The sequence below is a fragment of the Schistocerca nitens genome, chromosome 10, assembly GCF_023898315.1.
Source record: "Schistocerca nitens isolate TAMUIC-IGC-003100 chromosome 10, iqSchNite1.1, whole genome shotgun sequence".
Lineage (NCBI taxonomy): Eukaryota > Metazoa > Arthropoda > Insecta > Orthoptera > Acrididae > Schistocerca > Schistocerca nitens.
In genome coordinates this window covers 124,842,177-124,868,340 of record NC_064623.1, presented here as the reverse complement: position 1 = coordinate 124,868,340, position 26,164 = coordinate 124,842,177, and the positions used below count along the sequence as shown (strand labels likewise).

Sequence of the window (26,164 nt, the reverse complement as noted above, 5' to 3'; positions counted from 1 at the left end):
CCCTCTACAGCTCCCTCTAGTACCATGGAAGTCATTCCCTCATGTCTTAGCTGATGTCCTATCATCCTGTCCCTTCTCCTTATCAGTGTTTTCCACATATTCCTTTCCTCTACGTTTCTGCGTAGAACCTCCTCATTCCTTACCTTATCGTCTATAGCACCACATCTCAAATGCTTCGATTCTCTTCTGTTCCGGTTTTCCCACAGTCCATGTTTCACTACCATACAATGCTGTACTCCAGACGTACATCCTCAGAAATTTCTTCCTCAAATTAAGGCCGGTATTTGATATTAGTAGACTTCTCTTGGCCAGAAATGCCTTTTTTTGCCATAGCGAGTCTGCTTTTGATGCCCTCCTTGCTCCGTCCGTCATTGGTTATTTTACTGCCTAGGTAGCAGAATTCCTTAACTTCATTGACTTCGTGACCATCAATCCTGATGTTAAGTATCTCGCTGTTCTCATTTCTACTACTTCTCATTACCTTCGTCTTTCTCCGATTTACTCTCAAACCATACTGTGTACTCATTAGACTGTTCATTCCGTTCAGCAGATCATTTAATTCTTCCTCACTTTCACTCAGGATAGCAATGTCATCAGCGAATCGTAGCATTGATATCCTTTCACCTTGTATTTTAATTCCACTCCTGAACCTCTCTTTTATTTCCATCATTGCTTCCTCGATGTGCAGATTGAAGAGTAGGGGCGAAAGGCTACAGCCTTGTCTTACACCCTTCTTAATACGAGCACTTCGTTCTTGATCGTCCACTCTTATTATTCCCTCTTGGTTGTTGTACATATTGTATATGACCCGTCTCTCCCTATAGCTTACCCCTACTTTTTTCAGAATCTCGAACAGCTTGCACCATTTTATATTGTCGAACGCTTTTTCCAGGTCGACAAACCCTATGAAAGTGTCTTGATTTTTCTTTAGCCTTGCTTCCATTATTAGCCGTAACGTCAGAATTGCCTCTCTCGTCCCTTTACTTTTCCTAAAGCCAAACTGATCGTCACCTAGCGCATTCTCAATTTTCTTTTCCATTCTTCTGTATATTATTCTTGTAAGCAGCTTTGATGCATGAGCTGTTAAGCTGATTGTGCGATAATTCTCGCACTTGTCAGCTCTTGCCGTCTTCGGAATTGTGTGGATGATGCTTTTCCGAAAGTCAGATGGTATGTCGCCGGACTCATATATTCTACACACCAACGTGAATAGTCGTTTTGTTGCCACTTCCCCCAATGATTTTAGAAATTCTGATGGAATGTTATCCATCCTTTCTGCCTTATTTGACCGTAAGTCCTCCAAAGCTCTTTTAAATTCCGATTCTAATACTGGATCCCCTATCTCTTCTAAATCGACTCCTGTTTCTTCTTCTATCACATCAGACAAATCTTCACCCTCATAGAGGCTTTCAATGTATTCTTTCCACCTATCTGCTCTCTCCTCTGCATTTAGCAGTGGAATTCCCGTTGCACTCTTAATGTTACCACCGTTGCTTTTAATGTCACCAAAGGTTGTTTTGACTTTCCTGTATGCTGAGTCTGTCCTTCCGACAATCATATCTTTTTCGATGTCTTCACATTTTTCCTGCAGCCATTTGGTCTTAGCTTCCCTGCACTTCCTATTTATTTCATTCCTCAGCGACTTGTATTTCTGTATTCCTGATTTTCCCGGAACATGTTTGTACTTCCTCCTTTCATCAATCAACTGAAGTATTTCTTGTGTTACCCATGGTTTCTTCGCAGCTACCTTCTTTGTACCTATGTTTTCCTTCCCAACTTCTGTGATGGCCCTTTTTAGAGATGTCCATTCCTCTTCAACTGTACTGCCTACTGCGCTATTCCTTATTGCTGGCCGGCCGAAGTGGCCGTGCGGTTAAAGGCGCTGCAGTCTGGAACCGCAATACCGCTACGGTCGCAGGTTCGAATCCTGCCTCGGGCATGGATGTTTTTGATGTCCTTAGGTTAGTTAGGTTTAACTAGTTCTAAGTTCTAGGGGACTAATGTTGAGTCCCATAGTGCTCAGAGCCCTTTGAACCATTTTGAACCTTATTGCTGTATCTATAGCGTTAGAGAACTTCAAACGTATCTCGTCATTCCTTAGTACTTCCGTATCCCACTTCTTTGCGTATTGATTCTTCCTGACTAATGTCTTGAACTTCAGCCTACTCTTCATCACTACTATATTGTGATCTGAGACTATATCTGCTCCTGGGTACGCCTTACAATCCAGTATATGATTTCGGAATCAGGCGTTAAGTGCCTTAATTCAGGCATACAGCGAGAAAAGGTCTATGCATGACCCGCACGACCCGCTGTATCATTAATAAGGTACGCTGGCAATCATTTATTTATGAGTAATACGCATATAACGTTACACGGTGATTTTCGACCTGCATCATAATGCCTTAGCTCACGAAAGTTCAAATTTGATTTGACTACATCTCTGGCTAAGAGAATCTGATGATGATATTTTCGAAACCGATCAATACGAAGAGTGTTCACAAAAACACATCTGGCTATTTTACTGTTATCATAGAGTCCATAATAGCTATTCCCATACTCCTATTTAGTATCAACATCGCATAAGGAAGTTTTTAATTCCAGACTGCGCGTGCGTAATGTCCATATTCTCGACGTTCCCTTGACTACCATCGCTCTGAAATAACGTACTTAATGACACGATCTCACGATCGAAATTCCTTTCGTAATTTCATTGGAATGGAAGAGGAGATTTTTTCGAAGTATACTTACTGGCAAGATACAAAGATCAGGTACTCCATAATCCCTGAGATTTGTATGTATATTTCACAGTTTCATAATAGGAAAAGCCTCCAGTTGGTAAGTTTTATTTACCTACAGAAAACGCCGCTGCGATCGGCAACGCCTATATAAGACGACAAGTGTCTGACGCAGTTATCAGATCGGTTACTGCTGCTGCAATGGCGGGTTATCAAGATTTAAATACGTCTGAAGGGGGTGTTATAGCCGGCGCACGAGCGATGGCACACAGCATCTCTGAGGTAGCGATGAAGTGGGGATTTTCCCGTACGACCATTTCACGAGTGTACCGTGAATATCGAGAATCCGGTTAGGCATCAAATTTGCGACATCGCTACGGACGGAAAACGATCCTGCAAGGATGGACCCAAATACGGCTGAAGAGAAACGTTCAACGTGATGGAAGTGCAGCCCTTCTTCAGATTGCAATGATGGGCCATCAACAAGTGTCAGCGTGCAAAAACCATTCAACGAAACATCATCTACACTCCTGGAAATGGAAAAAAGAACACATTGACACCGGTGTGTCAGACCCACCATACTTGCTCCGGACACTGCGAGAGGGCTGTACAAGCAATGATCACACGCACGGCACAGCGGACGCACCAGGAACCGCGGTGTTGGCCATCGAATGGCGCTAGCTGCGCAGCACTTGTGCACCGCCGCCGTCAGTGTCAGCCAGTTTGCCGTGGCATACGGAGCTCCATCGCAGTCTTTAACACTGGTAGCATGCCGCGACAGCGTGGACGTGAACAGTATGTGCAGTTGAAGGACTTTGAGCGAGGGCGTATAGTGGGCATGCGGGAGGCCGGGTGGACGTACCGCCGAATTGCTCAACACGTGGGGCGTGAGGTCTCCACAGTACATCGATGTTGTCGCCAGTGGTCGGCGGAAGGTGCACGTGCCCGTCGACCTGGGACCGGACCGCAGCGACGCACGGATGCACGCCAAGACCGTAGGATCCTACGCAGTGCCGTAGGGGACCGCACCGCCACTTCCCAGCAAATTAGGGACACTGTTACTCCTGGGGTATCGGCGAGGACCATTCGCAACCGTCTCCATGAAGCTGGGCTACGGTCCCGCACGCCGTTAGGCCGTCTTCCGCTCACGCCCCAACATCGTGCAGCCCGCCTCCAGTGGTGTCGCGACAGGCGTGAATGGAGGGACGAATGGAGACGTGTCGTCTTCAGCGATGAGAGTCGCTTCTGCCTTGGTGCCAATGATGGTCGTATGCGTGTTTGGCGCCGTGCAGGTGAGCGCCACAATCAGGACTGCATACGACCGAGCACACAGGGCCAACACCCGGCATCATGGTGTGGGGAGCGATCTCCTACACTGGCCGTACACCACTGGTGATCGTCGAGGGGACACTGAATAGTGCAGGGTACATCCAAACCGTCATCGAACCCATCGTTCTACCATTCCTAGACCGGCAAGGGAACTTGCTGTTCCAACAGGACAATGCACGTGCGCATGTATCCCGTGCCACCCAACGTGCTCTAGAAGGTGTAAGTCAACTACCCTGGCCAGCAAGATCTCCGGATCTGTCCCCCATTGAGCATGTTTGGGACTGGATGAAGCGTCGTCTCACGCGGTCTGCACGTCCAGCACGAACGCTGGTCCAACTGAGGCGCCAGGTGGAAATGGCATGGCAAGCCGTTCCACAGGACTACATCCAGCATCTCTACGATCGTCTCCATGGGAGAATAGCAGCCTGCATTGCTGCGAAAGGTGGATATACACAGTACTAGTGCCGACATTGGGCATGCTCTGTTGCCTGTGTCTATGTGCCTGTGGTTCTGTCAGTGTGATCATGTGATGTATCTGACGCCAGGAATGTGTCAATAAAGTTTCCCCTTCCTGGGACAATGAATTCACGGTGTTCTTATTTCAATTTCCAGGAGTGTATAAGGGCTATTGGAACCGAAGGCCCACTCGTGTACCCTTGATGACTAGACGACATAAAGCTTAACGTCTCGCCTGTGCCCGTCAACACCGACATTGGGCTGTAGATGACTGGAAACATGTTGTATAGTCGACCGAGTGTCAGCTTCCGTTGTTAACTGCAAACTGTGTCATACTATACTCATTCTCACAGAGGTAGATGTTCAGTACATCGTAACTTCAAACTCAAATACATACTTAACGGTAACTTGGAACAGGCTGTTGTTGATACCTAGAAATGACAAATGTTCTTCTAGTTACGATAACAACAAACAGCTGATAGCATCACACACATTATACACTCATGCTCATAAATTAAGTGTAACATGCTGCTGATGAACATCAGTTCCAACTAGAATGTAAGTTTAATTATTTAATACCAGTTATGTGATGAACATCTCCACAAAGTCTGATAAATGTCTGCGTGCTGCTTCAGGCCGTAACACTTCCTTTTTCCGTCAACGTAGGATCTAATTCATCAGAGACAAGGGTATCGTCAGGAGTACACCATCGAAGGGTTATAGGACAGCTGTTATTTTCTTAATACACAAATGATCTGGCGGACAGGGTGTTCAGTAATCTGCGGTTGTTTGCTCATAGTGCCATAGCATACGAGAAGGTGTCAAAGTTGAGTACTGCAAGCGGATAGAAGACCACTTAAACAAAATTTATAGTTGCTGTGTTGAAAAATGTAAGTTAGTGCGAATGAATAGGAAAAATAAACCCGTAATGTTCGGATATAGCGTTAGTAGTGTCCTGCTTGACACAGTCACATCATATAAATATAAGGGCGTAACGTTGAAAAGTGATATGAAATGGAATGATCGTGCGAGATTTCTGACAGGGAAAGCGAATGGTCGACTCCAGTTCACTGGAAGAAATTTGGGAAAGTGTGGTTCATCTGCAAAGAATACCGCCTATAGGACACTAGTACGACCTGCTCTTGAGTACTGCTCGAGTGTTTGGGACCCATACCAGGGCAGATCAAAAGAAACCATCGAAGCAATTCAGAAGCAGGCAGCTAAATTTGTTACCGGTCGATTCGAGATGCTTTTTTACGGAGATGATTTGGGAACTCAAATGGGAATCCCTGGAGGGAAGGCAATGTTCTTTTCGAGGAACACTGCAGACAAAATTTAGAAACGGGCAATTTGATGCTAATGGCAGAATTATTCTATTACCGCCAACATACATTTAGCGAAAGGACCACGAAGATAAGATACGAGAATGAAGGGCTCATACAGAGGCACACAGACAGTCGTTTTTCCCTTCGGTCTATTTGCGAGTGCAGCAGGAAGGTAGGTACCTTCCCCACTCACTGTACGGTGGCCCTCGGAGTTTGAATGTAGGAGTGGATGATTATAGCCATCAGTTTCAAACAGGATGAAAATTTTAGTATTTAATACCAATTGCCAGCTTTAGTGGCCGAGAGGTTCTAGGCGCTACAGTTTGGAACTGCGCGACCGCTACGGTCGCAGGTTCGAATCCTGCCTCGGGCATGGATGTGTGTGACGTTCTTAGGTTAGTTAGGTTTAAGTAGTTCTAAGTTCTAGGGACTGATGACCTCAGAAGTTAAGTACCATAGTGCTCAGAGCCATTTGAACCAACCAATTATGTGATGAGCATCTTCACAAAGTTGTGGACTGGTGCTTCATGGTGTAACTCCTTCCATTTCTGTCAGCATAGGAATTAAGAAAGGAACGTTACGCAGAATGTTACCCCATCACTAGTTTCCGATGTTTTCTACGCGTATCCTGTGGCCCCCTACGCCTCAGCCTCTGGTAAGATTGATCACCTGCTCGTCTGGTGCATTAAATTTTCGAACAGAGAGACCGTACCTGGCCGCCTGCACGTGACGGCCAGCCCTGGCCAGAAGGAGGGCGGGGTTCGCCGGCCTATGGATGCCCCACCGTCTCCCTCCTGACAGCTAATCCATCAGCCTCCATTGCACCGGCCGTGACGAGACGCGGAACGCCGATATGACGCCGCGGTGAAGCTGGTCGGTAGGCGCACAACAGGTGGCGCGCAATACATGCGACCGGAATCTCGTCTACTAGCCTCAAAGTCGCGGGGCGAGTCACTTGAGGTTGTCGTGCACACAGATGGGATATCCGACCTCACAAGAGACGGCGCTGTCAGCACAATAGCCGGGACGAGGTGGCTAACGCGACAGCGCTCTCCAGCGGCCTTTGTCGGCTCTACTCGCAGACAGCACAGTTTCTCTATGGAAGCAGAAAGCGCTCCGTCTTCAGGCTACGAGTGGCCTACCGGGACCATCCGACCGCTGTGTCATCCTCAGTGGATGATGCAGATAAAAGGGGCGCGGGGTCAGCACACCGCTCTCCACGAGCCTCAAAGTCGCGGGGCGAGTCACTTAAGGTTGTAGTGCACACGGATGGGATATCCGACCTCACGAGAGACGGCGCTGTCGGCACAATAGTCGGGACGAGGTGGCTAACGCGACAGCGCTCTCCAGCGGCCTTTGTCGGCTCTACTCGCAGACAGCACAGTTTCTCTACAGAAACAGAAAGCGCTCCGTCTTCAGGCCACGCGTGGCCTACCGGGACCATCCGACCGCCGTGTCATCCTCAGTGGAGGATGCGGATAAGAGGGGCGTGGGGTCAGCACACCGCTCTCCTGGTCGTTATGATGGTATTCTTGACCGAAGCCGCTACTATTCGGTCGAGTAGCTCCTCAATTGGCATTACGAGGCTGAGTGCACCTCGAAAAATGGCAACAGCGCATGGCAGCCTGGATGGTCACCCATCCAAGTGCCGACCACGCCCGACAGCGCTTAACTTCGGTGATCTCACGGGAACCGGTGTAGCCACTGCGGCAAGGCCGTTGCCCCTACAGAAACAGACACGCGTAAAACGGCTGTATTAACTCTGTTAGCCGTCGTCAAAGAAGAGCCGAGAAAATCGCGAACCAGATTCTGGACACGTTGATGGGCTGTACAGCAAACTGCCAGTAGAGGAACGCTACATAATGCTATACAACGATCTCAGAGACATACTAGTAGAAGTTATTCGTTAACTCAACTGAATTTTCATATCATTTTCGGGTTTAAATGGAACATAGTAAGATATAGTACTAAATGTACTTTTATGGGTCGGAGTCAGTGTTTATTATGGTTCATACATTGAAGCGTCAAAGAAACTGGTAAACCAGCTGCGGTTGGCAACAACTGTATAAGACTACAATTATCTGGCGCAGTTGTTAGATCGGTTACTGTTGCTACAATGACAGGTTATCAAGATCTGAGTGAGTTTCAACTTCGTGTTATAGTTGCCACACGAGCGATGGGTCACAGCATCTCCGAGGTAGCGATTAAGTGGGGATTTTCTCGTACGACCATTTCACGAGTGTACCGTGAATATCAGGAGTCCGGTATAACATCAAATCTCCGACATCGTTGCGACTGGAGAAAGATCCTGCAAGAACGGCACCAACACCGACAGAAGACTGCACTTTTTTATTAACATTAGTTACAGTTAACTGCAAATATCATCATTGACACAACTAACGTACCATTTGTACTGTACCTTACAAAATGTGCTACAACTGACGGCCATAAACCTCAATTCAAGCATGGCATCGCTGTGGAGGTATCCATGAAAATGATATATGTATGGTATCCGTACAATATTTGGCTCTTGTGTAATAAATAATTGAAAGTGATCCAGGAATTTATGTACACCCTGTACAGGCAGCTATGGACGTGGTGTTGACTCACTATTAGCAGAAATTATTCTCACTATATGATTTAGTTTAACACCAAGTTTGCGTTCATGTGCACTGATTTCCATACTGGTGCACAATACTCTGCTGTATATTAATCAAATACCAACATGGCAGAACGAAACGTGTCTGCATTTACATTTCATACTGACCCAGTTGGTTTTCTAATGATATAATTTCCCGTGTTTGCCTTTCTTGCTGTATTTTCTCAGTGGTTCTTAATATTAAGGGCCCAGTACAAAATGACCCTGAAGTATTTCAGGTATGCGTTATATTCCAGAGGAACGTCCTCAGATACCGAATATAATTTATAATGGGCCTCAAAGTTATTCAGATCGTAATTTTTTTTTCTTTTATGGGTTTAGGATCAGTCTCCTGTTCTTGAAGTAATCAACCATTATGTTCAAATCTGAGGTCAAAGCTCTTTCGCATACTTCCATGTTTCCTGCTTGATAAGCTGGTGCTAGGTCGTCAGCAGCAATAGAAATCACAATAAACCTTTTTAAGAAAGTAAGGAAAAATCTCGGAAAAAGTTCTTGTTGTTAATACTTTTTGTTGAGCAGTTATCCACTTACCCGAGAACACCTATGTTCCGAGCAACACAGTTTAGGAAACCCTGTTGTAAAGAACAGAACTCCCATGTATAAAAGAGCTTCACACTTCTGATTACTTCACAAATGAAATAATGTGTTAAATATTTGACGTTAGGCGCACACAAGATTTAGGATTGAAGACATAGAAACCTTAATGTTAAAGTTTTATTACCTACAGATTATTTAACCGTAGACTAATGGAAAAGTAACAACCAAAAACTTTAGAAAAAGTTGAAATTATCTTTAAACTTCGTTGGAAGTCACTATGTTTTAAGATAAGCTACTTTTTCACGCATCTCAATGTCTATGACGTCACGTCTCCTGAACTATGGTCGCACAATGATATAATTTATGGGATATATTCAATGGTATACGTGGATGCTGTGTGCAAAATATGTTTCGAAACAGTATTTAAGAAGAAATAAATTAAAACGTCATGTCTGATGAAGTTTTACTGCATGGACACCGAAAGTGTGATAAGCTATAAACTTTTTTTTCCTTTCAACATTTTATGAGGCATGTTAGCGAGAATAAATTTCTGTAGGGTTTGGATTTATGCATAACGCTTGTTATAAGTCGCTAAGTGGTTTCTTTCTCAAATTCTGGCTGAATACAGGCCGGGTAATTTGTGCACTGTGGGCTAGGTTGCCTCATTAAATATACACAGTTGCTAAGTAGCTGTACTGAACATTTAACGTAGGTTTACACCACTTAATGAGCGCATTATGATCCCATTTTTGATTTTTATTCGTTCAGACCTGGAAGAGCAGTTGAATAGACAGAGTCTTTAAAGGAGGATATAAGATGAACATCAACAAAAGCAAAACAAAGATAATCTAATGTAGTCTAATTAAATCAGGTGAAATTAAATTAGAAAATGAGACACTTAAATTGGTAGATGAGTTTTCCTATTTGGGGAGCAAAATAACTGATGATGGAGTAGAGAGTATTTAAAATGTAGACAGGCTATGGCAAGGAAAGCGTTTCTGAGGAAGAGAAATTTGCTAACATCGAATATAGGTTCAAGTGTCAGGAAGTATTTTCTAAAAGTATTTGTAAGGAGTTTAGCCATGTACGTATGTGAAACATGGAAGATAAATAGTTTAGATAAGAAGAGAACAGAAGCTTTCGAAATGTGGTGCTACAGAAGAATGCTGAATATCGGATGGGTAGATCACGTAACTAATGAGGAGGTACTGAATAGAATTGGGGAGGAGAGGAATATGTGGCACAACTTCACTAGAAGAAGGGATCGGTTGGTACGACACGTTTTGAGGCATCAATGGATCACCAAGTTAGTATTGGAGCGCAGCGTGGAGGGTAAAAATCGTAGAGGGAGACCAAGAGATGAATACTCTAAGCAGATTCAGAAGGATGTACGTTGCACTAGTTACTTGGAGCTGAAGAACCTTCCACAGGATAGAGTCTCATGGAGAGATGCATCAAACCAGCCTCTGGACTGAAGACCACAACAACATTCGTTCAGTTATTGTGTGAGACACGTAAGACAAAATTACTTTTTGCCCCTGAAAGCCGTTAGATAGGCAACGTGTATCTGAAGTTGGGTGTCCACTTTTAACGATTTACTACTATTTACGAGGTATGAGAAAAAAACAAAATCCTGGATTTATCCCTACGCCCAGGAAAACGTAATCTGCCGTATGCTCGTGGTAGGCAAGGAGATGCGACAGACAAACAGAATCATTTGTATGTAAAGACGATTGTGTTTACGCTTGTCGGAGATTTGTAGCTTCTCTGTCGTTTACCGGCCGCTTTCGCTGTTCCTTTGCAATCGATGATGTAATTTTACAGAACAACAAGGGTACTGCTACAGTCACATAAAATATGGTTTATTCTTCGCGTAGCTTTCAGACTGGGGACACAAAAACCCACCACATCAGTAGGCGTGCAGTATACTAGAACGCGCGCAAAAAATTAAAGGATCACGCCGTCAAAACCCCCCTGATTGTCTTATATTCTTCTATTACGAAGCAAAGGTTTGAAATTCAGCTCAAAGACGCGTACAACCTTTCTCTGTAATGGTGCGAAAGCGTGTCCTGGGACGTCATCCTCGCGCTCGGCCAGGCTTCATACGGCGACGTGTCGACACATGCGGAAGAAAGGCCACAGCTCAGAAGTTCGCGTGAGCTGTAAAGTCGGTGAATAGCAATGACCTTGGGGTTGAAGCTCTTTTGTCCATCTTTGAAGTGAGTACCCCCATTAGACTGTTGTTTGTTTACAGTGTTACATTTACACTTACACAATCATGACTTCGGCTTCAAAGTGCCATAATCAAGTGTTTTCTGAAAGCAGGTTAGACAATAACAATGAAATACATAACAAGCGATATAACCGTATAAGAATCCATATTTGTAATACTTACTTACAAGTGTTATAAATTGCCTAAGATGGCATACTGTCGTCGTTGCTTTAACAATACATATGTTTTTGGACGGGGTCCGCCCTCAACAAAACACACTTCTGTTTTTTATCGCAAACATATTTCACTGCAGTTGTAGCATCATCAGTGGGCATTTATTTTATGTCTGTTAAACATAAAGAATGTTCTTTACTGTTTGTATACGTGTAAATATCAGTTTTTAAATCGTAATTATAAGTTTTTGAAGAAACACATAAAATTATGAATTCATCCCTTTTACCACATGGTGTGGTTTTCCTGATGTAAAAGATAATACGCATAAAATTATGAATTCATACCTTTTTACCATAGGCTGTGGTTTTCCTGACGTAAAACATAATACACCAGGAAAACCACACCACATGGTAAAAAGGTATGAATTCATAATTTTATGTGTTTCTTCAAAAATCTATAATTACGATTTTAAAAAATAATATTTACATGTGTGCAAACAGTAAAGAACATTCTTTAGGCCGGCCGCTGTTGCCTAGCGGTTCTAGGCGCTTCAGTCTGGAACCGCGCGACCGCTAGGGTCGCAGGTTCGAATCCTGCCTCGGGCATGGATGTGTGCGACGTCCTTAGGTTAGTTAGGTTTAAGTAGTTCTAAGTTCTAGGGAACTGATGACCTCAGATGTTAAGTCCTATAGTGCTCAGAGCCATTTGAACCATTTGAACATTCTTTATCTTTAACAGCCATAAATTAAAAGCGCACTAATGATGCTGCAACTGCAGTGAAACACTTTTGGGTTAAAAAACAAAATTTTGTTTTGTTAAAGGCGGACCGACGGATTCAAGAAAGTATTGTGCGCAGTCCCAGTAAGTCTACCAATAGAGCCAGTCGAGAGCTTGGAATACCGCAACCAACTGTATGAAAAGTTCTGAGATGGCTTTTGATGTACAAGACCTACCAATTGCAGGCTCTCAATACCAACGATAAAGAGAAGCGTCTCGCATTTTGCGGTTATGTGATAGCAAAGATGGAGGATGACGCTTTTCTACAGCGTGTAATTTTAAGCGATGAAGCTACGTTCCACCTTAGTGGAAAGTAAACAGACACAATGTTCGCAAATGGAAAATCCACATTCACCATTGCAACTGGAAAGAGACTCACCGAAGATCAACGTGTTCTGTGCCGTATCCCGTTCAAAGTTTTATGCACCATTTTTCTTTGCGGAAAGAACTGCACCGGAAATCACGTACCTGGACATGTTGGAATAATGGCTGTTCCCTTAAGCTATGGAAGATTTCCAGGACCTCATTTTCCAACATGATGGAACTCCCCCCCCCCCCCCATTGGCACCGTGATGTACGAGGCTTTTTGAATTCCCTTCCTCAGCGCTGGATCGGTCGCAGGGAACCTGGCTCTGCACTTACGGCCACCAAGATCTCCTTACACCCAGCGACTATTTCTTATGGGGTTATGTGAAGGAAGCTGTTTACGTCCCGCCTTCACCAACCACTACCGCGTCGATGTTTGCCGTGCAGCCAACGGTGGACACATTGAACATTTATCACATATCTAATTATTAAATAATTATTAAAAACTAATTACCTACAAATTATTAAATTTGTTAAATTGATATCAAACATTATGATAAAAAACTTCAATGGTAGAAACCTTGTCCATTTTGGATTTGTACTTGAATTCCGATCAAGAAGTACCTGCTGCTACCCCGAAAGGCGTAATGCATTATTCTGACGTTGATTCAGTGGAATGGACTTGTGTGCATGATACAAACACATGCAACTTGTAGCGTGCAACGTCAGGTAACACATTTTCTGGGCATAGTAACTTCGTACCACGGTTTCACGGCACACACCAAAACTTCGTCACACCAGACGACATGCGGCATGAAACTTCTGGCCTAGTGTTGCCTCGGTGGAATTCCCTCGTGTTACATGTTGTCTCGAGTTGCCATGTTTTGCTGTGAGACCTGAGTCTCCATCTCAGTTTCCTGTTATTTGGCAGATCCTTTCTGCCCCCATCTCGCACCGGATCTGATACGTCTGTCTCCTTCTTCCCCATATCCTCCTAACACACCAACTTTTCATTGTCTCCATCCGACTTCGTATTTCTGTTCTGCACCACGGCAGCAGCTCATAAGCCCCCAGACTTGTCTTACAGTACCATAGCGAAGGACACTCCACACAAAACTCTTTATAAAGCCTTTTTCTCAAATCTTTCTCCATATTACAACAGAAAACTGCCTCTTTCACCTTTTGCTCTCCTGGTTTTGACTTCTGTGCTGCTCTTCCCGTCACTTTCTACGCGACTTCACAGATATTTAAACCTCTGCACATATTCTAGTGTCCCTACATTCAACACTCACTGTACCACCTCACCCTAGTACCTTTTTCATTTGCTTTGTATTTAGTTTAATCCCATAACTCTTTCCTTCAGCTTTCATGATGTCTACTATTTCCTGCAATTCCTTTTCTTGCGGTACTGGAAGTACGCAAATTTCAGACAACATATTCTACTTCTAAATATTATCCCCTCCTGATACGACGAAAAACCTGCTACAAAGTTGCTGTTACCCACAAAACGTGTTACCTGTCGTCATTCAATAGTTGTTGCCACGGTTTCTGCACAAGCCTCAGGCAATCTCCAGAATGAGATTTTCACTCTGCAGCGGAGTGTGCGCTGATATGAAACATCCTGGCAGATTAAAACTGTGTGCCGGACCGAGACTCGAACTCGGGGCCTTTGCCTTTCGCGGACAAGTGCTCTTCCAACTGAGCTACCCAAGCACTCCTGAAAGGAGTGCTAGTTCTGCAAGGTTCGCAGGAGAGCTTCTGTAAAGTTTGGAAGGTAGGAGGCGAGGTACTGGTGGAAGTAAACCTGTGAGGACGGGGCGTGAGTCGTGCTTGGATAGCTCAGACGGTAGACCACTTGCCCGTGAAAGGCAAGGTCCCGAGTTCCAGTCTCGGTCCGGCACACAGTTTTAATCTGCCAGGAAGTCTCAGGCAATCTCATTGAAGCAGCATCAGAAAAATGCATCACGCCCTTGAAAATGGTACCAGCAATTACTTTATTCGTCATAACCTTGAGTAACAGAAGGATTAGACAAAGAAGAACACCAAGACGGTGGAAAATTATTTGTTACAGGTAATTACACTACTAGCCATTAAAATTGCTACACCAAGAAGAAATGCAAATGATAAACGCGTATTTATTGGACAAATATATTATACTAGAACTGACATGTGATTACATTTTCACGAAATTTGGGTGCATAGATCCTGAGAAATCACTACTCAGAACAACCACCTCTGGCCATAATAACGGCCATGATACGCCTGGCCATTGAGGTTGGATGGCGTGTGCAGGTACAGCTGCCCATGCAGCTTCAACACGATACCACAGTTCATCAAGAGTAGAGACAGGCGTATTGTGACCAGCCAGTTGCTCGGCCACCATTGGCCAGACGTTTTCAATTGGTGAGAGATCTGGAGAATGTGCTGGCCAGGGCAGCAGTCCAACATTTTCTGTATCCAGAAAGGCCTGTCCAGGAACTACAACAAGCGATAGTGCATTATCCTGCTGAAATGTAGGGTTTCGCAAGGATCGAATGAAGGGTATAGCCACGGGTCGTAACAAATCTGAAATGTAACGTCCACTGTTCAAAGTGCCGTCAATGCGAACAAGAGGTGACCGAGACGTGTAACCAATGACACCCCATACCATCACGCCGGGAGATATGCCAGTATGGGGATGACGAATACACGCTTCCAATGTGCGTTCACCGCGATGACGCCAAACACGGATGCGACCATCATGATGCTGTAAACAGAACCTGGATTCATCCGAAAAAATGACGTTTTGCCACTCGTGCACCCAGGTTCGTCGCTGAGTACACCATCCCAGGCGCTCCTGTCTGTGATGCAGCGTCAAGGGTAACCGCAACCATGGTCTCCGAGCTGATAGTCCATGCTGCCGCAAACTTCGTCGAACTGTTCGTGCAGATGGTTGTTGTCTTGCAAACGTCCCCATCTGTTGACTCAGGGATCGTGACGTGGCTGCACGATCCGTTACAGTAATGCGGATAAGATGCCTGTCAACTCGACTGGCCGTTGGGATCCAGCTCGGCGTTCCGTATTACGCTTCTGAACCCACCAATTCAATATTCTGCTAACGGTCATTGGATCTCGACCAACGCAAGCAGCAATGTCGCGATACGATAAACCGCAATCGCGATAGGCTACAATCCGACCTTTATCAAAGTCGGAAACGTGATGGTACGCATTTCTCCTCCTTACACGAGGCATCACAACAACGTTTCACCAGGCAACGCCGGTCAACTGCTGTTTGTGTATGAGAAATCGTTTGGTAACTTTCCTCGTGTCAGCACGTTGTAGGTGTCACCACCGGCGCCATCCTTGTGTGAATGCTCTGAAAAGCTAATCATTTGCATATCACAGCATCTTCTTCCTGTCGGTTAAATTTCACGTTTGTTGCACGTCATCTTCGTGGTGTAGCAATTTTAATGGCCAGTAGTGTAAATATCGTAAGAAATGGTGCAGGTGGATGACAACGATGATTTGTTAAAAATTTTTAAACAAATATTTTAGAATATTTTAGTCAGTTACTGTGTGAGACCATATCTGTAGTACGGAAACTGATACAAAGACCGTGAGGCAATTCCAGCTGATGCCTTTAGTGACAGAGATATTTAGCTATAGGTAACAGTGACTCTTCACTGAGATATTATCTTCTGGATATCTGAACCAAGTATTTTGAGAATACTTTTCAAAAATATGTAGTGCTGTAATACGTGGTCTCTGTGGTTTTGTACAGTCGCTTAGAATTCTACACTTTTACGTGTGTATGGTACAGGTCCCTTTTCCTTTCTGAAGGCTTGTACGACTTTTCTTCGGATGTCGAAGTTTTATATTAAAGACGACGCTTCTCGAGACACTCCGGACAGTGGTAGAATACCAACCTGACTGTTGCTCGCCATGCTGCCCGACAACCTGGACTGGTGCGCAGCGGCGTATCTTTCCATAGCAGGGACCCTTTGGTTGTTCGCGTCACCCTCACAGCACAGCGGTACATCGACGATATTATGCGTCCCGTTTTGTTGCCCATCATGGCAGCCCATCCTGGACTCACATTTAAGCAAGCTAATGCCCAACCGCACATGACGAGAGTTTCTACTGCTTGCCTTCGTGCTTCCTAAACGCTACCTTGGCCATTTAGGTCGCCGGATCTCTCCCCAATCGAGAGCGTTTCGGGCATTATGGGCAGGGCCTTCCAACCACCTCGGGATCTTGACGAGGTGAAGCTCCAATTGAATTTGGCACGATATCCTCCAGTAGCACAACCAACAGTTGTCCCAATCAATGCCAAGCTGAATAACTGCTTGCATAAGAGCCGAAGGTGGACCAAAGTGCTAGTGACTTGCTCAATTTGTAAAGCTCTTTCTCTTGAATAAATCATCCAATTCTTCTGAAATTGTAGTCATTTGTTTTTCTGTACATGTACATCATATCTATCGATTTCCGTCCATTCAGATACCTCCTTCGTTGTGCTCCCTTTTTTTTTATCTTAGCGTGTACGTTCAAGATGGAATGCAGTCCGCATCTTCTTTGTTTCAGAAACGCTACTACCATATTTTTTAGCGATACGCCAAGTGTTAATCGTTCATCTTTATCCCTGAAGTTACTTCTCCTGCCGTCCCAAACTCAAGTGAATTGTAATATTCTTCAACGAATTCAGTCGTTTTTCAGGCCATCTTCGCCGCGTCACACACAACATATTACACGGATCTACCAACTGACGGTCCAGTTTCTTGTGGACAGATGGCGCATGCGGCTCGGAACAGTTAATCAAAGTGCGGCGCGTTACAGGTGCGTGTTGATTTGCATCATCTTTGTAGAAGGGCTGCGGACAAAATATCGAAATTTTTCCGAAAAATATCGATACATATCGGCGATATATTCCCCCACGATTTATAGGTATCTTGATATCAAAATGGTAATATCGAGTGCCAATATTTTTATTTTAAGTCACAGTTTTTTCATATTTTTCGTTAAATATTTGAAGTTGCTCTTTAGAAATTGTAGTAGAACATAATTTCACTTTCACTGTGTTAAGGAGTCTCACTAAGTTTTGAGCCTTCATCACGTCCAGTCTTTCTCTTTGACTGCGTGAATTAACTATACCTGGTACGGAAATAAGTCCGACTGCAGTGGGAGGTAGCAGTGTGAATTGAATCACAAGATTTCCGATGTGAAAAAACGATTTTTAACGCAACTAGTGTGCTATTTCTTCACATTGAGAATCTCTAAAACAGATGCTGAAAATGATGAACACGAATCTAAATGACAAGATTGGTCTCCACGGTGGACGGAGACGTGTGAGGGGAAATGCTGGCTCACGTAATCGGGTGGCACTACCAAGAGAAACTGCAACATTTCACTCCACCACGCAATTTTGACGCTACGGCTTCTACGTCGCTGGTGTTGGCACAAATGAAAAGACAGGGTAGTCGAAATGAACTTTTCCGGACAAATGCGATATTTGACGAAACCGAACGACGGATCGATTGGACACCGTTTATTGTGCCACTTAGAAGCAGCTACCATTGTTAGCAGGGTGGTTATCGCCAAGCGTGAACGTGCATCGATTTCCTTTTAGTTCTTGCTCTAAGGGCGATAGGCAGGCTGTTAGCTTGTTGATGTACAGAATATCTAATAACACAATACTTAAATATACGGCTCTAAAATCCGCAGTATATTTACAATATGCAGCAGATATTTTTATATGTAGGTACGTCGATGTTTTCTCCGCCAAATATCGATACGTTTTCTCGATATACAGGGTGTCCTATTTGTCTTGACCACCCTAAATAACTGTTTGTCCAGATGCAAATTACAAAATGTTCAAAGCAGATGTTCTTTAGCCGTCAGGGGAACATCAATCAGCATGATTGCCTTCGCTGTAGCATTGTTTTTTACTGAGATATAAACAGCAGTATTATTTTTTAAATGGCACCCTGTATTTTTTATTCGGGAATTCGTTTCCTCCCCTAAAGATATATTCAGAAATATATCACAGTGTACCATTCACTGAAACACAACGTTATTAATTACATAACACAATATTGACGTTGACGTTCCCATCACTTACAAGGGGAGGCCGCCAATTGTGAAATTCAGATTCGATTCATACTGCGCATAATAAAAGCTAATGGCCAGAGGTGTAATGTGGCAAAGCACCAAGATGCACATCTCAGCCGCTATCGAGAAAATCGACAGTTAAAAGAAACCGTTGCGGTGAAATATTCTCTACGATTAATAGTTTTCTACAGCGTCGTGGCGCAGCGGTAAGCGCTGGGGCTCGTAATTCGAAGGTCGCCGGATCGAATCTCGCGCCATGCAGTTTTTTTTATTATTAGTTTATATATATATATATATATATATATATATATATATATATATATATATATATATATATATATATATATATATAAACTATTAATGAATTGCTTATGCATGTTGGTGAAGGCGGATCGCTCTCCAATTGTACCGCCTCCATTTTTCCGTTTTTTTAACAGGGTGTACCAAAGCTCTCCCGTCCGCACTGATTTTCGACGATGTTATAAGTTGCACTAAGGCCCGCATCTACCTTCTTTAGAAGTTAGCAGGCAACTACGCTGTTATGCGGCGGCTCGTTTCGGCCCATTCAACATCTGTCCTTCAAGTGTAACGAGCGAGTAACGGAGTTTATATTTCATACCTGCCGCAGCAAATTTGTGTTCGCGGGGTCTCTATTCTAATTCGAACGTTTGACTTACGCTATACGTATTCGTTTCGGAATACCGTTTCTACGTCTTCCGTTAACTATACGTGGTTAACATTATGAAGACAATTAATAACATTTGTGAAGTACAACTTTGTTTGCGGAAAAGATAATGATGTTCGAAGTCGCCAGTTTTCCACGACAAACGACTTTCAACAACTTATTATATGAATAATTGTTGCAACTGATTGCCGGGAATTATATATATTTGAATTACAAAAAAAAAAAAAATCCTAAAAAAAGTGTTGCATGGCGCAAGATTCGATCCGGCGACCTTCGGATTACGAACCCGAGCGCTTATCGCTGCGCCACGCCGCTGTAGGAAATTGTTAATCGTAGAGAGTATTTCACCGCAACGGTTTCTTTTAACTGTCGATTTTCTCGACAACGGCTGAGAAGTGCATCTTGGTGCTTTGCCACATTACACCTCTGGCCATGAGCTTTTATTATGCGCAGTATGAATCGAATATGAATTTCACAATTGGCGGCCTCCCCTTGTTAATGCAGGTACTCGGGGTAATGGAACACATCCACGTGCTGACGTTGACAGAGGGAGAATGCACACCCGTCATACCGTCAACCATCGTCAGTTGAAGAGCTGTGTGAGTAGAATGTACACCAGTGAAGAGAAAGTAGAAATGCTACTCATCTGTGGGGAATGTGAGATAGCAGAACAGTAATTGCAATTCTGTTTTCTTATGTATGAGTAGATCTAGTATAGTACTTTACTCCTGTAAAGTACTGTTGCGTGGAGTAGGCACACAGTAAAGGCTGTCCTTCCTACAAACTACATCGTCATATAGTTTCTTTTATTGTTGTTGTTGTTGCTGTTGTTGAAGTTAGGCGAAATGCTACGCAGGCAGCATAACTGCACAGAGACCGATATCCTGACAACAACCCACCTTCCCGACGGATGTTTTCTCGTCTTGTTGCGACGCTTCAGGAAACGGAAAGTTTCAACCCACGACAATGGAATCTTCGTAGCACTCGCACAGACGAAGCTGCCGAAGTTACTGTTCGCGCTTCCGTTGCTATGAACCCACATGTGAGCACTCGACTGCTTGAACACGAAATTAGCATTGCTAAAACCCGTGTACATCGTATTCTTACACGTCACAGGTTCCATCCATACCATGTACGCCTACATCAAGAATTGCATGGGAATGATTTCTAGACTCGTGTACAGTTCTGTCAGTGGGCACAGCAGCAAATCCTCGCCAACCCGATCTTCTTTTCCAATGTTGTATTTACCGACGAATGTTCCTTCTCAAGCAAAGGACAGGTAAATACAAGGAACACGCATTTTTGGTCCAGCGACAACCCACGATGGCTTAGACAAGTGGAACATCAGCGTCATTGGAGACTTAACGCCTGGTGTTGGATGCTTGGTACTACAATTATTGGCCCTTATTTCATCAATGGTAGTCTAAACAGCACAGCGTATGCCAAATTCCTCAGACGAATTCTTCCTCCTCTTCTGAGTGAAGTGGCGCTAAGAACCAGAATGCTTATGTGGTATCAACACAATGGATGTTCAGCACATAATGCCCTGCACGCACGTTGTGTTCAGAACGGAAGGTTGGTTGGTTGCTTGGTTGGTTGTTTCGGGGAAGGACACCAGACAGCGAGGTCATCGGTCTCATCGGATTAGGGAAGGACGGGGAATGAAGTCGGCCGTGCCCTTTGAAAGGAACCATCCCGGCATTTACCTGGAGCGATTTAGGGAAATCACGGAAAACCTAAATCAGGATGGCCGGACGCGGGATTGAACCGTCGTCCTCCCGAATGCGAGTCCAGTGTCAGAACGGAAGGTATCCCGCCAGATGGATTGGCCTGATAGGTCTCCTGATTTAAATCCTCTGGACTCTTCTCTTTGGGGATGCAAGAAAGACGTTGTCTATCGCGATATTCCAACAACTCCAGAGGACATGCAGGAACGTAACGTGCTTACTTGTAATTCTCTTCAGCAGGCAACACTGGAAGCAGTAAATAATTCTTTCATCAACGAGTGTACCAGTGTATCGGTGTCCAGGGTCACCACTTTGAGCACTTTTGAATTTTCTGTTCCCGGGCAATGGTACAGGAGTCTCCAAGTCAATTTTGTGTTATGTTTTTACTTGGTTTTCATTTTTTTTCTGACAACTTCAGCAAGTGGACGAGTTTGGGATTCCGGGCTCAAAGTTGTGTCATGTAATTAATAACGTTGTGTTTCAGTGAATGGTACACTGTGATACATTTTTGAATACATCTTTAGAAGAGGAAACGAATTCCCGAATAAAAAATACAGGGTGCCATTTAAAAAATAATACCGCTGTTTATATCTCAGTAAAAAACAAAGCTACAACGAAGGTAATCATGCTGATTGATGTCCTCCTGACGGCTAAAGAACATCAGCTTGGAACATTTTATAATTTGCATCTGGACGAATAGTTATTTAGGATGGTCAAGATAAATGGGTCACCCTGTGTAGAGAGAAAATAAGAATACCTTTTAAATATCTAGATGATGGACTCCCGATATTTTTAAAAATATCTGCAATCCTACTTTGTAACATGTGTTGTAAGACGTATGCTTTGCCGGCGATGGGCGAGGCATGACAGAATCTCTGACCAGAGAGTAGTTTATCGTTAGTTATTGTTTGTTGCGAGTCTGCGCTTGTCTGCGCGAGTCGACAGTAGTAGTCGGTCGGCTTTAGTAGCGAGTGGACAGTAATAGTCTGCGGGAGTCGGCATGCGTCGGCTGTGTGCTCTGCTCGCGACTCTGGTCAGGATTCTGGAGAATGAGTATTGTTGTAGATGGTAAAGAAGCATCATTGCGCATATTTAATAATGTATGTTAATTGTAATTTAATTTGTTCAAAAAAATGCCCCAATAATAATTTTTATAATACAAAGTAACTCTTTTAAAGAAAAGCATTCATTTCAATTTCCAATGCATTATCATTGCTTCCAAGGATAAAAAAAAAAATAGGGCAGCATTGCACGAAGCTGTGTCGAAAAATGACTAATTAAGAGCAGATATAATTGCAGTTTTATTGAGGTAACAATTTTTGCTTTTTTTATTCAGAATACAGGGCCGAAGGGCAGCGCTGCTGTCCTCATAAAATTCATCAGGTTACAAAACTTTTTTATTATTTTTGGTGTTTAGGAATTTTTCTGTTTCGAACTTGACATAAAATGAGAAAAGAATTTTGTGGTAACATTAAATGTGAATGCATTTCTGCACACACGCTATAAATGGGAGACAATTTTGTTCAGAGGTCATAATATTTAAAATTCATTTAATTATTATTCTTTGGGCAGGCTACACTTCGCTCATTTTTATTTAACAATTTTTGTGCGGAGGTCACACTTGGCTCCATTTTCATTTATCATATTTTGTGGGGAAGTTACAGTGTCAAGGCTGCAAACAACGTGTTGCCCAAATATTCCTCAATGGAATTGTTCGTTTACAGTAACCAGTAACTGTTCCCACCTAGAAGGATAGTCATAACGAATTCATAAAATAATGACTAAAGTGCTGCATTAACAAGACATAATTTTTTTTTTTACTTTTATAACTGAACCATGATTTTCTTCTCCTTCGGCAACAGGAGTTCCAGACGATGAAAACACTCACTTATGTCACTATGCAACTGTCCCGCTTCCTATTTGTATCAATTAATGACCCAGTCACGCAGGAATAGGAAGTAGGTCATCTAATAAAATCACAAAATAGATAAAAACGGGAAAATTATTGTTAGATTTTTCAGTTACAGCGAGGATGAACACACATTAATATTTTTTTATAATTACTGATGCACTTTGATGCTCCACTTTGCGTATGGCTGGAAAGGACAGAGAAACTTGGAACACGATATTCGTACAACGAACACAGCAACCTTCCCATATGTGTATTGGAGAAACAATATAATAAGGGACAGTTACATTACTTGACTACCTGACGTGTTCATGGAGAAATTGTGTTACATGGATAGCGGTGTGGACCGGGCAAATGCCCAGTGGGGAGGACATTTCTAAATGGGCTTTTGCCCGGGAATTTTACCAAAGCAGTTTTAATTGCCAAAAATCTGAGCATTTATGTAAAAAAGTACTTTTTAAAGTTTTTACTGTTAGAATGTGTAATTTAGCAATTGAAATAATGGAATGGGATGATACTCCCGGTATTAAAAGTTAGTGAACGTTTACACCCGCCTTTACGACGAAAGGAAAGAAGAGAGAACCCTCATTTATTTTACTAGCATTCCAACTCGCTGTACCAAGGGAGGGCGCGTTTTGCTTACAGCTGTTTATCATTTATAATGTCCTTTTTATTTTTACCACTTACACTCTTCACTCTCCGTCTCTCTCTCTCTCTCTCTCTGTCTATCACGTGCGCCCACACACACACACACACACACACACACACCACACGTATACTGCGTTGAACAGCTGTATAGTGGTAAGCTGGTATAAAGAACATTGTCCTTCGGTCATCGTTTTGTAACGTAACACACTTTATAAAAAATGGTTCAAATGGCTCTGAGCACTATGGGCTCAACATCTTAGGTCATAAGTCCCCTAGAACTTAGAACTACTTAAACCTAACTAACCTAAGGACATCACACACACCCATGCCCGAGGCAGGATTCGAACCTGCGACCGTAGCAGTCCCGCGGTTCCGGACTGCAGCGCCAGAACCGCTAGACCACCGCGGCCGGCAACACACTTTATAACCCGTGTCAAATTTCTTAATATTATTGACGAATGATTATTTATACTACAATTATTACTGAATATATTAAATATCTGGCACGTGTTTCTTGATGATAAATCTACTCTTAAAAGTTAAACTGTTTATAATGGGGAAGAAAAGGTTTATTGTCAGATGTAAGTGACATTTGAGACAGACTATAGTTTTCTGTTCTGCTCCTTTCTGTATCTGCGTTCGTATGGCTTCACTGCTGTGAAGATAAAACGAGAACACTAACATAAAAAAGATTTAATAACAAAGAATCGATGCACAAGACGCTGGAATCTTTCGATCCCGGTACTACTCGATTCTTGGAATTGTAGAAACGGAATCGGTACATGACACATTCGTAACTAAAATCATTATGGTTAACCGTTTTTTACTCTAATTCCAGTTATTCTAAATAAATATTAGTTCTATTGCTTCTATTGGAAACAGGTAATAGTTGAAATTTTGAATGAGTGGTGGGTAATGTCAGATAATTCATGCACTTTTGTGGGTTATTTAGTTAACTGGAATTGGCGACAGTGGTCTGACCGTCTGATAGTCATTCATATCCGTGTGGTTCAGTACGTAGCAACATGACCTCGTCTTTGTGTTATTTACAGTTTTATAAACAGCAGGCTATTGAACAGCTGCAAATAGGTTAAGAAAAAAAGAACCTGTTAGGAGCTTCTTCACTTTAAAAATGAAAGCAGTATCATGTAAATATAGTTTTAAGGAATACAAACAGTCACACTCTAAGAAAGTAGAAAAGATTATCAAAAAATGTTTGAAGAGTCCTCAGAATTTGAAAAAGGTGACTGAGTAAGATTAGTTAGATACAGTGATTGAGAACTACTTTTTTTTTTCTTTTGCAGCAGAATAGTATAACTAAAAATGCTACCTACAGACTAGCTACTTAATATAAACTATACTTTTTTAAAAAGTTACTGTTCTACATGATTATCATTTTCTTTTATTATTATTATTATTATTATTATTATTATATACAAACTCCAAAACTGACCTCACTAAATCTCAAACAATTTTTTCAACTTGGTTACCCAAGCACTGAAGAAGCAGTGTCGGAAAACACCTTTTGCAGTACAAAATATCGGCTTAAAGTTTTTTATAAGCACCGCTTATCAATTAATCTTTAAAATTCATAAATGCCTAAGCATTTACAAATTTTTGACATTTGCCCTGGCATTTATACTGGCCATTTACCCCGATTTCTAAATGCCCAGGCATTTTACGCCATGGTACATCGATAGGGAAACACGTAGAAGAGAACCTGCACTCGAATCATGTCACTTCATGGATAGTCCGTACCGGAAAACGTGCCCCACTGCATTCACCCACCATGTGTCAAGGTAGACAAAGGAAACACAGAATAAATAGTGACACGGGAATTATTTCTGAAAGAATATTACAACTGTTGAGATGTATTTAACAGAGAGGGTACACTGTGCAAAGCTAATTATAAACACGAGAAAGTCAAAAGTTTGGGTCCTGCCATGTGTCACAGTCGACAAAGAAATAATTGATTAAACTGGATAAATTAAGCTGGCGTCACATGAGAAAGGATATTAAAACGCTTGGACAGATATTTAGGTGTGAGGAAGCACTGCGTAATGTTATTTATGAATAGGAGACACTCAAAGGGTTGCCTGGTTCCATGCGTGAAAGTTGACAAAAAAACACTTGTTACATCAACTTAATTAAAATCGCGATATATTGGAGACAAGATTAAAACACATTTGTAACTGCATGGAAGAATCAAGAACATCACTGACAACATTTAAGTAGCCTAGAACTAGTAATAGTCAGTGACGCCTCAGTCCACAGGGAGTCCGCAGCTCGTGGTCGTGCGGTAGCTTTCTCGCTTCCCGCGCCCGGGTTCCCGGCGGGGTCAGGGATTTTCCCTGACTCGTGATGACTGGGTATTGTGTGATGTCCTTAGGTTAGTTAGGTTCAAGTAGTTCTAAGTTCTAGGGGACTGATGACCATAGATGTTAAGTCCCATAGTGCTCAGAGCCATTTGAAGTCCACAGGGCCACAGATAACTGATGCATTAACTACTATTGCGACTAATAGAAGAGAAAGAGTGGAGAAACATGCTTTCAGTGTACAAATGTTAGTCATTCCTCAACTTACGTCTCGTATTTATTC

The 26,164-nt window shown here is 43.0% G+C and overlaps 1 pseudogene; it reads right to left on the bottom strand.

Moving 5' to 3' along the window:
* Positions 1 to 7,453: 7,453 nt before the first annotated feature.
* LOC126210741 (5S ribosomal RNA) lies at positions 7,454 to 7,571 on the bottom strand (annotated as a pseudogene).
* Positions 7,572 to 26,164: the final 18,593 nt, after the last annotated feature.